Source organism: Odocoileus virginianus, chromosome 31, assembly GCF_023699985.2.
Source record: "Odocoileus virginianus isolate 20LAN1187 ecotype Illinois chromosome 31, Ovbor_1.2, whole genome shotgun sequence".
In the NCBI taxonomy this organism is placed as follows: domain Eukaryota; kingdom Metazoa; phylum Chordata; class Mammalia; order Artiodactyla; family Cervidae; genus Odocoileus; species Odocoileus virginianus.
The window spans coordinates 29081624-29095241 of record NC_069704.1 but is presented as its reverse complement, the minus strand read 5'-3'; the positions used below and the strand labels follow the sequence as shown (position 1 = coordinate 29095241).

The following is a 13618-nucleotide window of genomic DNA, read 5'->3' as shown; positions in this document are numbered from 1 at the left end:
CTCTGGATCTGGCCTCCAAATAGAAACATCCCTTTAGGACTGCTTGCCTTTGAAGCTGCTCAGATAGAAACCCCGACCTTGTTTTCCATCAGAGCAGCAAGGACCTATCACTGGGACTTGAGAAATATCAGTCTTCCCACATACATTCTGTTAGAAATAGTGGTGACTTAACTTTCATTGCATTCTTGTCCTCAATTCACTTAACTGACAGAGAGTAAGACTGTGAGCTTTCAGTGAGACAGGAAGAAAAACGGGCTGAGGAGCACATTAGATGTTAAAATATTAAAATCTTCTTGCCTTTGTCATTAGTAACTTGGCTCCAAGTTATTTCTGCCTCTTTCCATCCTTGGTTCTACTCATAATTTATTACTAAACAAACAAAAACAAATAAAAAATTCCACATATTTATTGGAAAACTACCATATGACAGGAACTCTAAAAACACTGCAAATAAAAAGATGGCAGCATTCCCATTTCCTCTCAAGCAACCCATGGCTAATGAGGAAATCATGAACTGCAAACAGATAAAACATAATCCTTTCTGGGAAGGGCTGGGAGAGAAGAAAACATGGAATGCTGCAGACAGCATCAAAAAGGGGCACCCCAGCCAGCAAAACAGCAATCACTCACTCTCTTATTCACACATATTATTTACATTTTCACCTCTGTTTGGTTTTCAGCATCTAAAAGCAGTGCTACTTGACACCAAGACAAACACAACAGCAGGCTCTGACGTCTTAAGACACTAGTTAGAACTGTGGGCATTCAGGTATTTGGAAACAACTGAATTCTTAAAATTACCATCAAAATAAAAAATAAAACGTGAAAACCTTGTAGAGAACCATGGCATGCTAATAAATCCCACCTGCTTAATCCCACTCATCTTTTTGGGGCTGCAAGCCTCTGAAGGAAGAGTTTAAATGATTGTATGCTGTGGGTCACTGAACTCAAACAGAAAAGCATTTTTGTGGTTAGCTTTTAATACTATGTAAAACCAATATCTCACTTTGTTTCCTTTAAACCTTCAGCCCATGTGACCTCCAGTTAAGATGGCAGGTAAATTCACTCTTGGATAGATCCCCTCTACTCCAAACACAGCAAAGAGAGAGGAAACAAGAAAAGAAAACCAAGAGGATGCAAGCAAGTTCAAAAACAATATAAAAATTTCTGTCTAATAGCTATGAGGTAGAAACAGAGTGGAGTAAATCCTCAGAGTTAAAGCCTTTAGCCTCCTAAGCTCAGGATCCAAAAACAAGCACTGTAACTGGAAGCATGAAACCTACAAAATTTGGTGGTGGTTGTTCAGTTGCTCAGTTGAGTCCAACTCTGTGATCCCATGGACAGCAGCATGCCAGGCTTCCTTGTCCTTCACTATCTCCCAGAGTTTGCTCAAACTAACCATAACCCACAAAGGACAGAGTCAGACCTAGCATCCTACCTGAGGCAGGGTTGGAGATGAAACTGGAGGAAGGCTCCTCCATTCCTGAAAGAAGACTGGTTATCTCACATGGAGCTGTGGCCTAGGGAGGAGGGAGAACACAGAGCAGAGAGATGAGGAACTCAATGAAGCAGCCTGTGATTGTCCAAGTAACTGAAACACCACGGCAATTCTGGACTAGGGCTTCATGAAAGCCCCAGAGACAACTATAAATTGCTTTAAACAAGGAAGACTAAGCAGAGAGGGAGAAAGAGAGGCAGAAAATGAATGAATGAAAGCAATTAAAAAATACGCTGCATTCAAAACATGCCATTCAACCAAAGTTCTAAAGTACATGAGGAAATCTAATCCCAATAAAGGCAACTAACAAAATCAGCCATCAAACCACTAATTCATTTCAGATGAAATGAATATTATAAAATAGTCCAACAAAATAAGTATATTTAGCTGAATTAAAGACTTAAATTTAAGACCTGAAACCATAAAACTCTTAGAAGAAAGCAAGCAGTAAGCTCTTTGACATCGGTTTCTAGGAATTTTTTTTTTTTTGATCTGTCTCCTCAGGCAAGGGCAACAAAAAGCAAAAATAAATAAATGAGACCACATCAAACTAAAAAGCTTTTACACAGCAAAGGAAACTATCAACAAAACAAAAAGGCAACCAACTGAATGGAGAAGACATTTGCAAATGATATATCCAGTAAGGGGTTAATAAACAAAATATATAAGAAACTCATACAGCTCAATATTTTTTTAAAAATCCAATTAAAAAAATAAAAGAACACAAAGACCTTTTTCCAGAGAAAACATAGAGACAGTCAATAGGCACATGAAAATATACTCAATATCATTAATCATCAGAGAAATGCATGATTATCATTAAAAAGATAACAAAGAATAAATATTAGTGAGGATGTGGAGAAAAAGGAACCCTAGTATATAGTTGGTGGGAATGTAAATTGGTACAGCCACTATGGAAAACAGTATGGAAGTTTCTCAGAAAATTAAAAATAAAACTACCATATGGCCTAGCAATAACCCTTCTGGGTATTTATCCAAAAAAACCCCCACTAATTCAACAAGATATATGCAAACCAGAGTTCACTGCAGCACTGTTTATAATAGTCAAATATGGAAGCAACCCAGAAGTCCATTAATACATAAATGAGTAAAGATGTGAGACACATACATACAGACACATGCACACAATGGACAAGCACAGATGTAGACACACACACAATGTAATATTACTCAGCCATAAAAAAGTATGAAACCTTGCCATTTGAAACAACATGGGTGGATCTATTAATAGAAGATATTATGCTAAATGAAATCAGCTAGATAGAAAAAGACAAATACCATAAAATTTCATTTACATGTGGAGTCTTAAAAGGTCCGTATAGCCAAAGTTATGGTTTTTCCAATAGTCATGTACAGATGTGAGCTGGACCATAAAGAAGGCTGAGCACTGAAGAATTTATGCTTTTGAACTGTAGTGCTAGAAAAAACTCTTGAGAGTCCCTTGGACTGCAAGATCAAACCAGTCAATCCTAAAGGAAATCAATCCTGAATATTCATTGGAAGGACTGACGCTGAAGCTGAAGCTCCAATACTTCGGCCACCTGATATGAAGTGTGGACTCATTGAAAAAGATCCTGATGCTGGGAAAGGTTGAGGCAAGAGGAGAAGGGGGCGACAGAGGTTGAGATGGTTGGAAGAGGAGAAGGGGGCGACAGAGGTTGAGATGGTTGGAAGAGGAGAAGGGGGCGAAGAGGTTGAGATGGTTGGATGGCATCACCGACTCAATGGACACGAGTCTGAGCAGGCTCAGAGAGACAGTGAGGAACAGGGAAGGCTGGCATGCTGCTGTTGAGGGGCTGCAAAGAGTCAGACACGACTGAGCGACTGAGCAACAGCAGCAAAACCACCGCAAATGAGCAAACATAACAAAGCAGAAAAGGACTCATAGAAACAGAAAAAACCAGTAGTTGCCAGAGGAGAGGTGAGTAAATAGAAAGGGCAAAATAGGTGAACGGGATTAAGAGGAACTACCAACTTCCATTTATAAAATAAATAAGTCATGGGAATATAATATACAGCATAGTGAATATAGTCAGTAATACTGTAATAATTCTGTATGGTAACAAATGGTAACCAGACTTACTGTGGTGTTTATTTTGTAATGTAAAAAAATATCAAATCACTATGTTACACACCTGAAACTAATACAACATTGTAAGTAAATTATACTTCAATTAAAAATCAAAATTGTATTTAAGGTGTTAAAAAGCTAATTAAAAATAAATTATAAAGCACACACTCTGAGTTAAAACAATAGATGATTAAAAGAGAATCAATTGAAAATTACATAAGTGAGGAATACAGTCATTAAAATTAAAAACGCAGTACACAAGATATTTTAGGCAAAACTAAAGAGCTAGAAAATTTGAAGACAATACTATGAAATTCACTCAGAATGTAGCCCAGAAAGAAAATCAAAAATTTTGAGAAAGAAGTTAAGAAACATAAAGGTTAGTTCCACAAACATCTAGACGGTGTCACAGCAAAAAAGAAAAAAAGAAAAAGTGAAGAGAATGGAAGAGAAGCAATATTTAAAGAGATAAAAGCAAGAAATATTCAAGAAATACATGAGTTCTTAGATTAACAGTACATTCTAAATACTGAAAAACACAATTTAAATAATTATAGATATATAAGGAGCTCAGCTCTGTCCTCTGTGATGACCTAGAAGGGTGGGATGGAGGGAGGCCTATGGAGGAGGGGATATATGCATGCTAATAGTTGATTCACGATGTGGTACAGCAGAAACTAACATGACATTGTAAAACAATTATACTCCAACTTAAATAATAATGACAATCAGGTAAATAAATCAATTTTTAAAACCCACACAGACTAAAATATTAATTGTAAAAAGAAAATCTCAAAAGCTACCAGAAAGCACCCTGAACACCACTGGATCTGCTGGATCACAAGGCTCAAGAGGCAAGCTGCGAGAGCAGCAGCTGAGTCCACCGAGGCCTGACAGCCTGCAGAGACCATGCGGAATGAAGCAGCTCAGATCAGCACACTCATGCTGATGCGAAAGTCCCATGAGCATTTTGCCTCTTTCTTAACAGTTGGTGGATACAAAGTGAGGTGACTGTCTTTCATTTTAGAGACAAAAAACGTCCTGAAAAAGCAGAACCTTAAATGCTTCTAAAAACTTCTAGCAACCAGAGATTTGTCCACCCTGGAATGATATGTAGTCTGGATTTAAATTTCTCTTCCTTGCCCACCATGTTTCTGCCAGCAGCACCTAATATGGACTTCTTTGGATGTCTTGTTCATCATGGTATCACAACCAACTTCAGACCAATGGACTCATTATACATACAGCCAAAGAACTGAGACAAGGAGCTGATGCCAACAGGGTTCAATGTCAGCTCTAGTTATTATCAGCTGCTATCTGAACTTGATGTTTTTCATCTTTGTTCCTTCACCACTTACAAATTTCTTTACAACACACTATTTCATTCCATTGCATCTTATCTGAAAGCATAAAGAAACAAGAATGAAAGTCTGAGTTATCTGGAAAGGATAACAGATGTTATCTGGAGGATAACATCTTCAGATAATAGATGTTATCTGAAGTCATCTGGAGGATCGCAGATGATTTCCAATAGAACAAATGGTCTCAGAAAACTGGTAATACATAACACATATCATAATTGTTTAGATAAAGACTAGACTAATCACTTTGCCTACAAAGGTTAGTATAGTCAAAGTTATGGTTTTTCCAGTAGTCCTGCATGAATGTGACAGCAGGACAATAAAAAAGGCTAAGCGCAAAGAACCAATGCCTTCAAACTGTGGTGCTGGAGAAGACTCTTGAATGTCCGCTGGACTGCAAGGAGATCCAACTAGTCAATCCTAAAGGAAATCAACGCTGAATTTTCACTGGAAGGACTGATGCTGAAGCTAAAGCTCCAGTACTTTGGCCAACTGATGCAAAGAGCTGACTCATTGGAAAAAGACCCTGATGCTAAGGAACACTGAAGGCAAGAGGAGACGAGGACAACAGAGGATGAGATGGTGGGATGGCATCACCAACTCAATGGACATGAGTTTGAGCAAACTCCAGGAGACTGTGAAGGACAGAGAAGCCTGGCATGCTGCAGCCCATGGGGTCACAAAGAGCCAGACACGACTGAGTGACTGAACAAGAGTCATCAATTTTTCATAAAGGTTAGCAAACCTCTCAGTTAGGTTCCCCTGGAAAGCAGAGCTCAAGCAAGCTAAAGAAGGTAAGAGACCTGAATTTGCCTTATTTCCAGATATAAAATCTCTCACTAAAATCACCCACATCATGCTATCCAAATGGTATACCTGGTAGTCACTCAAGGGGATCAAGAGGGACAAAGGCTCTAGAACTAGCCACAGGGTCTCAGAAATGTTCTAAAAATTTGTTTTATTATGGCACAAGAGCACCACCTACTGAAATAGTTCCAAGGGATAATTTATCCATTTATCGAAAAATGGCTAGCTCTATACCCACCTCTAACCAACTGTTTACCTTGGCTTCAGAAGAACATGACTGTGGAGGGATGGACTTCAAATCATTTCAATATAACTGGCTGTGTCTCTTTCTTGTTTAAAACTAGGGTCCTTGCCAAGACCTCCTGAAAAAGGAATCGTTCCCCTCATTTTTGCTTTAATAACCATAGTAAAATGAGTCTTGCTACCATCAGTATCCTCTTTCCCTCCTATTCAGCTTCAGTTATCTCAGTGAATACTCTATTTCTTAATCTCTCCCCCCATCTGTTTTCCAAGAAGCAGAAAAAACTCAAGGGGGCAACCTATAGGTTCTAATGAGTCTAGAAAGGATATATATGTCAAGTCATTCAGTCAAATTTTAAAACACACAAGGCACAATACTAAGATTGGGGAATTGTGCTTTTTTTCAAACTCATTTGAAGATGATTACAGTAGCCCCCCCTTTCCTCAAGGAGCTTAAAATGAACACAGAAGTTCTAGACCAGCAAAGCTGGAGGCCAAATGAGCTGCCAGTAAAATAAAGAAGAAAATACACAGGGAAGGACAGTTTGGGGGGTTGTGTAACTAATATCATAGGAGGGCAGATTGTTTCTGCTATGCTGCATGCATACAGAATAAAGCAAAAGCCATGGCAAAAACAGTGTTCTTTCTGTAGCCCCCAGGTTTTCATGAAGCTCTTAGTTACTGCCAATTACAAAACCCTTGACCCAGACTCGCTTGAACAACTCACATAAATTCTAGCTTATATGTCATGTAGTCTTGTTACTTTTTATTGGTCCAATGGGGATACCCTGTTTATGAGCCATTGTATGCATAACCTCTACCATGCCTTAATTGTGATGAAAAAGCAGCAACTCATGTTTACTCCCAATCATGTCGTGCATTCTGTCATCAGTTACTAGTCAGGGTTTTCATCATAGCCAGAGTACTCACATGAAAATAGAAGGGATCCTCTACATGGCACAATCACAGAAGAAATAACACATAGCCCCAAAATGCCGGTCATCTGATGCCTGTAAAAGTACAAATTTGTTAATTTGGAAATCATTGAAAATTTCAAAGCAATAAATATGTCTTTATTCTATTTCAATTGCTTCGTAGAATAAAAGAGGACACTTTAGAAAAATTCCGATCATAGTTCTCTAGTGTTTATACATGGCTATTCTAAGTTCAGTTTGCACTGTATGGTGTGCTTGTTAAAGCCCTGTACCAACGGGAAACCAGGGCAGTGTCATAGGAAAGGTAAATCCAACTGAATGTGAAAACCTCAGGAGAGAGACTTGCTGGAAAAGAAGGAAGTTATACAAGAAAGAGGCAAATTCTAAGATAAAGAGCAAACAACTAGTTGACAGAAATAAAGCAGAAAAAAAAAAAACCAACGTGTGATTCACAGGCCCATAGAATTGAGGGAAAAAAAGACATAATATTGGGTTTTATTTGTCCAATATAAAATAGATATTATTAAAAAATAATGTTAGACAACAGAGGGGCTTCCCAGGTGGCTCAGGGGTAAAGAATCCACCTGCCAATGCTGGAGATGCAGGTTCAATCCCTGGGTTGGGAAGATTCCCTGGAGAAGGGAATGGGAACTCACTCCAATATCCCACGGACAGAGGAGGCTGGTGGGCTACACTCCATAGGGTTGCAAAGAGTCGGACACAACAAAGAGCTGGACAACAATATACCAACAGGGGCCAAGAAAAAGTTTAGTAGGTCTGCTAGATTTGACCCAGTTTTGGCCCTCATTAGAATTTCGGATGTAGAGAACATTTGCAGTTACCTCTCCAACACTTATTTTCTACATTCCTCCTTCTTAACAGGAACCTAAAATTTCTTAGCCAGCAGATTTCGGTGAGACAAGAATGAGCTCTGAAGGTGTTATGCAGTGGTTCTTGACCAGGGGCAACCATGACCCACAGGGGACCTCTGACGTTTGCAGGCATTCTTGGTTGTCACAACTAGAGGAGCATGCTGCTGACAAACAGTGGAGAGAGGCCACGGATGCTACTAAACTTACACAGGACAGTCCCCCAAGAGCAGCGATTGTCTGGTCCAAAATGTCACTCCCTCACCCATGCTAGAACACTCAATCACTCACCCAGGAGTTTCTGAGAACAGACTCTCTCCTTGTCAGATGTGAAGAAGGAAGTAAGAGTTCCAGCTGCTGCTCGGAGCTATCTCACTATGACATAGAAGCCAGCCTTAGGATTAAGTGTGGTAGGCAAACACAGGTTTCAGGTGATGGCTCCTTGCCATGAGGGCTCTTAAAAATACAGACCACTTTTTGGAAAATTACTCCATTTTAGCGCCTCATTACATGATCTTTTCACTTCATACCATACTACATAAATCACCAAAGGCAATATATCGACATTATAATTTCAGATAAAGAATACTCATTAATTCACTCAACACAGCAGTTTCTTGTCAAGAATATGACAGAATGAAAAGATTTTTAAAATTATTCAAACATGCCACCATATACATGGTAGGCTAAATGATGGCCCCCACAAATGTATGGTCTCCTTGGGACCTGCAATTAATACTTTGAAGGAGTGAATTCATATACACTTTGTATGGCAAATAATATGATTAAGAATCTTGAAAAGAAGTACTTATAATGGATCACCAAGGTAAGCCATAAAAGAAATCAGATGTATCCTTATGAGAAAGGGGGAGTATGAGGCAGACGCACAGAGGAGGAGACAGGCAGGCAGAGATCGAAGCAATGTGGCCACAAGCTCAGAAGTGCTTTCGCCGGCAGTCACCAGAAGCCAGGACCAGATTCTCCTCTAGCGTCCCCAGAGGGAAAGCAGTCCTGCCAGATTTCAGACTTCTGGCTTCCAGAACCATAAAACAATACCTTTCTTCTGTTTTCAGTCTCTAAATTGGTAATTGTTTGTTACAGCAGCCTCAGACAATTAATGCAGCATCTTTCAAGGAGGTATACGAATTGTAAAATTATATCTTGCTATTTTTTTGAACCAAAAAATACTTCTTTAATGTCAAAGGTGTCCACAATCAGAAGTTTCTTCTGTCAAAGTTCCAAAGGGAAAAAAAAAATTATCACTAAGCACTACTGATATTGAATACATGTCTAAAAATTCATCACCTGACTCTCTCCCATCTTGCAAAGAATGGCTCCTTCCCTCTTCCATCAATTCCCACAGCCTATCAAGCCACCTCTTTCTTATTTATTGAGACAACAAAGCATCATTATATTTTATGTATAAACTGTAGTTATTTTCAAAATTTTATTTACTTCTTATATACAAATGCTTTCATTGCTCAATGTTATATTTGTCTATTTGTGGAAAATGTTTGGGTATCTTAGGTTAGGTTGAAACACATCATAAATTTTCCCATTAAAGTTAAGAGAGGTAGCTTTTTCTTCACTGGCTTTTCATTTAGTGACTGCATTTATAGAAATGAATTATATTTCTATAAATATAGAATAAGATATATTTAAGATATATTTATTTAATATATCTTATATTTAATATATCTTATATAAGATACATTAAGATATATTTATTTCATCTATAGTATGATAAATGCCACCTGGTAGGGAGATTGATTTCTTGGCCCTCTTCACCAATGTCTTATCAAGAATATGGAACAAAAAGTTTAAAAAAATGGTTCAAACATGCCATCTCATCTACAGTAAGCTAGATGCTACTCCCCCATCTAAAATACATGTCTACATTCTAATCTCTGGAACCTGTTACTATTATTTTCATGGAAAGCAAGAGTTATAGGTTGGAAATCAGTGACTTGGCCCAGTCCTTTCACGTCATTGAAGCAGTAACAGGGGGCATGAGGAATGAAGTACCTTCCTTAGACCATCCATCTGGTTGGAGTCCCAGCAAGAACAGAATCCAGGTCTCCTACACCAACTCCCTAGTATTCTACCCAAGGTTTTAAGAAAGGACTGAAGAAAAATGTGATGAATAAAGAGTCAGAAAACAACAAAACTTTTTTTTCCTCTTTTGAGAAAAGACAAAAATTGTATAGACATTCTTTAGCCTAGAAAAGGGAAGAGAAGGTCTTTCTCATGACTCAGACGGTAAAGAATCTGCCTGCAATACAGGAGACCAGGTTTGATTTCTGGGTTAGGAAGATTCCCTGGAGAAGGGAATGGCTACCCACTCCAGTATTCTTGCCTAGAGAACTCCACGGACAGAGGAGCTACAGTCTGCGGGGCCACAAAGAATTAGACACAACTGAGCAACTGAGCACACACACAGTAAATGAGTTAACAAATGCCTAGAGGTGAAGAAAACATTAACTGGCTAAAGGCTACCTGACGTACACTTATTCTCACTAATAATAAGACCTTTCTTAAGATCTTATAATAAGACCTTAGAAGACTCAACTCAAGGGGTCTTAAAGACTCTCTTACATGAGATTCTACTAGCAGTATCTCAGTTGTAGAATAAAAATTCACACAACTAGTTCAAGTCAAATGGGTAGGAGGGAAAACATTACAGAAAAGCTACAAAAGATCTCATGGATATCCAAGAAAAGAAAATGGAGTTTAGATGAACCAAATGGGAAATGAAACTAGAAGCTCCCCCCACCATCTCTCATGGGTCTCCATTTGTCTGGTCCACTCTACAGCTTCTCACTATAGACTATCTTCCCCTGCTCTCTTGTTGCCTCCGACTTGCATATGGCTTTTACGGTGTCAGTTCAGTTCAGTTCAGTCACTCAGTCATGTCTGACTGTTTGCGACCCCATGAACTGCAGCACATCAGGCCTCCCTGTCCATCACCAACTCCCGGAGTTCACTCAAACTCATGTCCATTGAGTCGGTGATGCCATCCAACCATCTCATCCTCTGTCGTCCCCTTCTCCTCCTGCCCTCAATCTTTCCCAGCATCAGGGTCTTTTCAAAGGAGTCAGCTCTTCGCATCAGGTGGCCAAAGTATTGGAGTTTCATCTTCAATATCAGTCCTTCCAATGAACACCCAGGACTGATCTCCTCTAGGATGGACTGGTTGGATCTTTTTGCAGGCAGTTCAAGGGACTCTCAAGAGTCTTCTCCAATACCACAGTTCAAAAGCATCAATTCTTCCGTGTTCAGCTTTCTTTATAGTCCAACTCTCACATCCATACATGACTACTGGAAAAACCATAGTCTTGACTAGACAGACCATTGTTGGCAAAGTAATGTCTCTGCTTTTTAATATGCTATCTAGGTTGGTCATAACTTTCCTTCCAAGGAGTAAGCATCTTTTAATTTCATGGCTGCAGTCACCATCTGCAGTGATTTTGGAACCCAGAAAAATAAAGTCAGCCACTGTTTCCACTGTTTCCCCCTATATTTGCCATGAAGAGATGGGACCAGATGCCATGATCTTAGTTTTCTGAATGTTGACCTTTAAGCCAACTTTTTTCACTCTCCTCTTTCACTTTCATCAAGAGGCTTTTTAGTTTCTCTTCACTTTCTGCCATAAGGGTGGTATCATCTGCATATCTGAGGTTATTGATATTTCTCCCCGCAATCTTGATTCCAGCTTGTGCTTCTTCCGGCCCAGCATTTCTCATGATGTACTCTGCATATAATTTAAATAGGCAGGGTGACAATATACAGCCTTGACATACTCCTTTTCCTATTTAGAACCAGTCTGTTGGTCCATGTCCAGTTCTAACTGTTGTTTCCTAACCTGCATACAGGTTTCTCAAGAGGCAGGTCAGGTGGTCTCGTATTCCCATCTCTTCAGAATTTTCCAGTTTATTGTGATCCACACAGTCAAAGGCTTTGGCATAGTCAATAAAGCAGAAATAGATGTTTTTCTGGAACTCTCTTGCTTTTTCGATGATCCAGTGGATGTTGGCAATTTGATCTCTGGTTCCTCTGCCTTTTCTAAAACCAGCTTGAACATCTGGAAGTTCTCAGTTCACGTATTGCTGAAGCCTGGCTTGGAGAATTTTGAGCATTACTTTACTAGTGTGTGAGATGAGTGTAGTTCAGAACCAAGTCACAAGTCCATATGATCCTTCAGTCAAAGGATTCATCATCATCTAATTAACTCAGAACCTCAGGGTCCATATTCTCAAGAAGAAAATTTAGTTGGCTCAAAGCATTCAACAAAGTCTCTAAATTGTTTTCTACTGAGTCAGCTGCTCATCCCACAAAGACTGGTGTTTGACAGGTACTAAAGTCTGTGCAGATTCTTCAAAGGCACATAGAGCAAAGAGGAAATGATCAGCATGTGCATTATGGTAATCAAGAGTTATATAGCTCTTTTAGTTAAGGATACTCAGTAGAATTGCGTCATTTCTGTATTTGAGCTTTTGGAAGAGATGACCACAACCTGGAATCAGAGAGAAGGAGCCTAAAATTTCCTTCTAGCTCTATGAGTTTACAGCAAAACTTTACTACTTAGGGTTGTATTATCAGGTTTTATCAATTAATATCCAGAAGTATCTTCAATTAGCAGACTATCAGGGAAATCTCAGGAAACGAAAAACCTCAGTTATACAACCTGGTCACTAACCTGCCATTACTTCAAGGAAAGGAATAAAAAGAAGATATTAGCAGTACTTACAGAAGAAAAAAATCCTCCGAACTAACTGTGATCAAAGTACAGTGCAACAGTTTTACAGAGCAGTAGATTATAACAGAACTGGCTCCTTGGGTAATTAAAAAAAAAAAAAGGCTGACAGGGGTTGAGAAGAGGGGAGGATGAATAGGTAGGATATAGAGAATTTTTAGGACAGTGAAACCACTCTGCATGATACTCTAATGGTGGATATATGTCACTATACATTTTTCTAACCCCATAGAATGTACCATACCAAGAGTGAACCCTAAAGTAAATGATGGACTTTGGATGATTATGATGTGTCAATGAAGGTTCATTAACTATAACAAATGTACAGTTAATGTGGCAAGGATGTTGATAATGGAGGAGGTTGTACATATGTAGGGGAACAAAATATATGGTAAGTCTGTACTTTCCACTCAATTTTTCTAAAAACCTAAAACTCCTCTCTAATAAAATAAAAGAGTCTTTTTTAAAGGCCATGGTGACAGGAGCAATTTTGGCTCAACAAAACTCAGATCTACTCTAGACACTCAAAGAATAAGGCTCAGAAATAGCAGGAGCAAAGTGAAAAAGGCAAAAAAAAAGGATCTCAACTATTATCTGGCAGCAGCTGCAGACCTCACACCCTATATAGTAAAATTAATCAGTTCCCTGAGTTACAATTTCATAAATTCAGACAGCCAGATGCTTGCTTCCTCCAGACATAGAGGATAATTTGTGCTGGTTATACTATGAGGCATTATCTGCTTCAAAGTCTACCATGTGACTCCTCAACCACCAGGAAATTAAAACACAAAAGCTTTTTATTGTGTCTCCCCTTCAGTCTACCCTCAAGATACTATGTATTTCCAATGTCAACCAAGAATTTCATAAGGGAGAGCGCCTCTCACATGTAAAATATGAAGGTTTTTTTGGCTGCTTCGTTTGTTTATTCATCCAACTTAGACTACAGGATATTCTACAGCAGCACATGCCCTCCAGCATTAACTCCATGGCCCAGCTTTTCCTTAAACCCTTCCTCTAACATGATGCTCCTCTCTGTCACAAGAAGTCTGATCTTTTTACCTTC

At 39.0% G+C, this 13618-nt stretch overlaps 1 protein-coding gene across 7 annotated transcripts in view; it reads right to left on the bottom strand.

The window, feature by feature from the left end:
* FANCC (FA complementation group C) overlaps nt 1-13618 on the bottom strand; it is a 315224-nt gene that overhangs the window by 218938 nt on the left and 82668 nt on the right. For 5 of the 7 annotated variants that reach the window (XM_070459507.1, XM_070459508.1, XM_070459509.1 and 2 more), the window contains one exon: nt 6929-7008. The gene's annotated coding sequence lies outside the window, so the exon portion shown is untranslated. Of the gene's footprint in view, nt 1-1438; nt 1521-6928; nt 7009-8093; nt 8161-13618 lie in introns of those variants that run through there. The other 2 variants (XM_070459513.1, XM_070459512.1) reach the window with 2 other exon arrangements.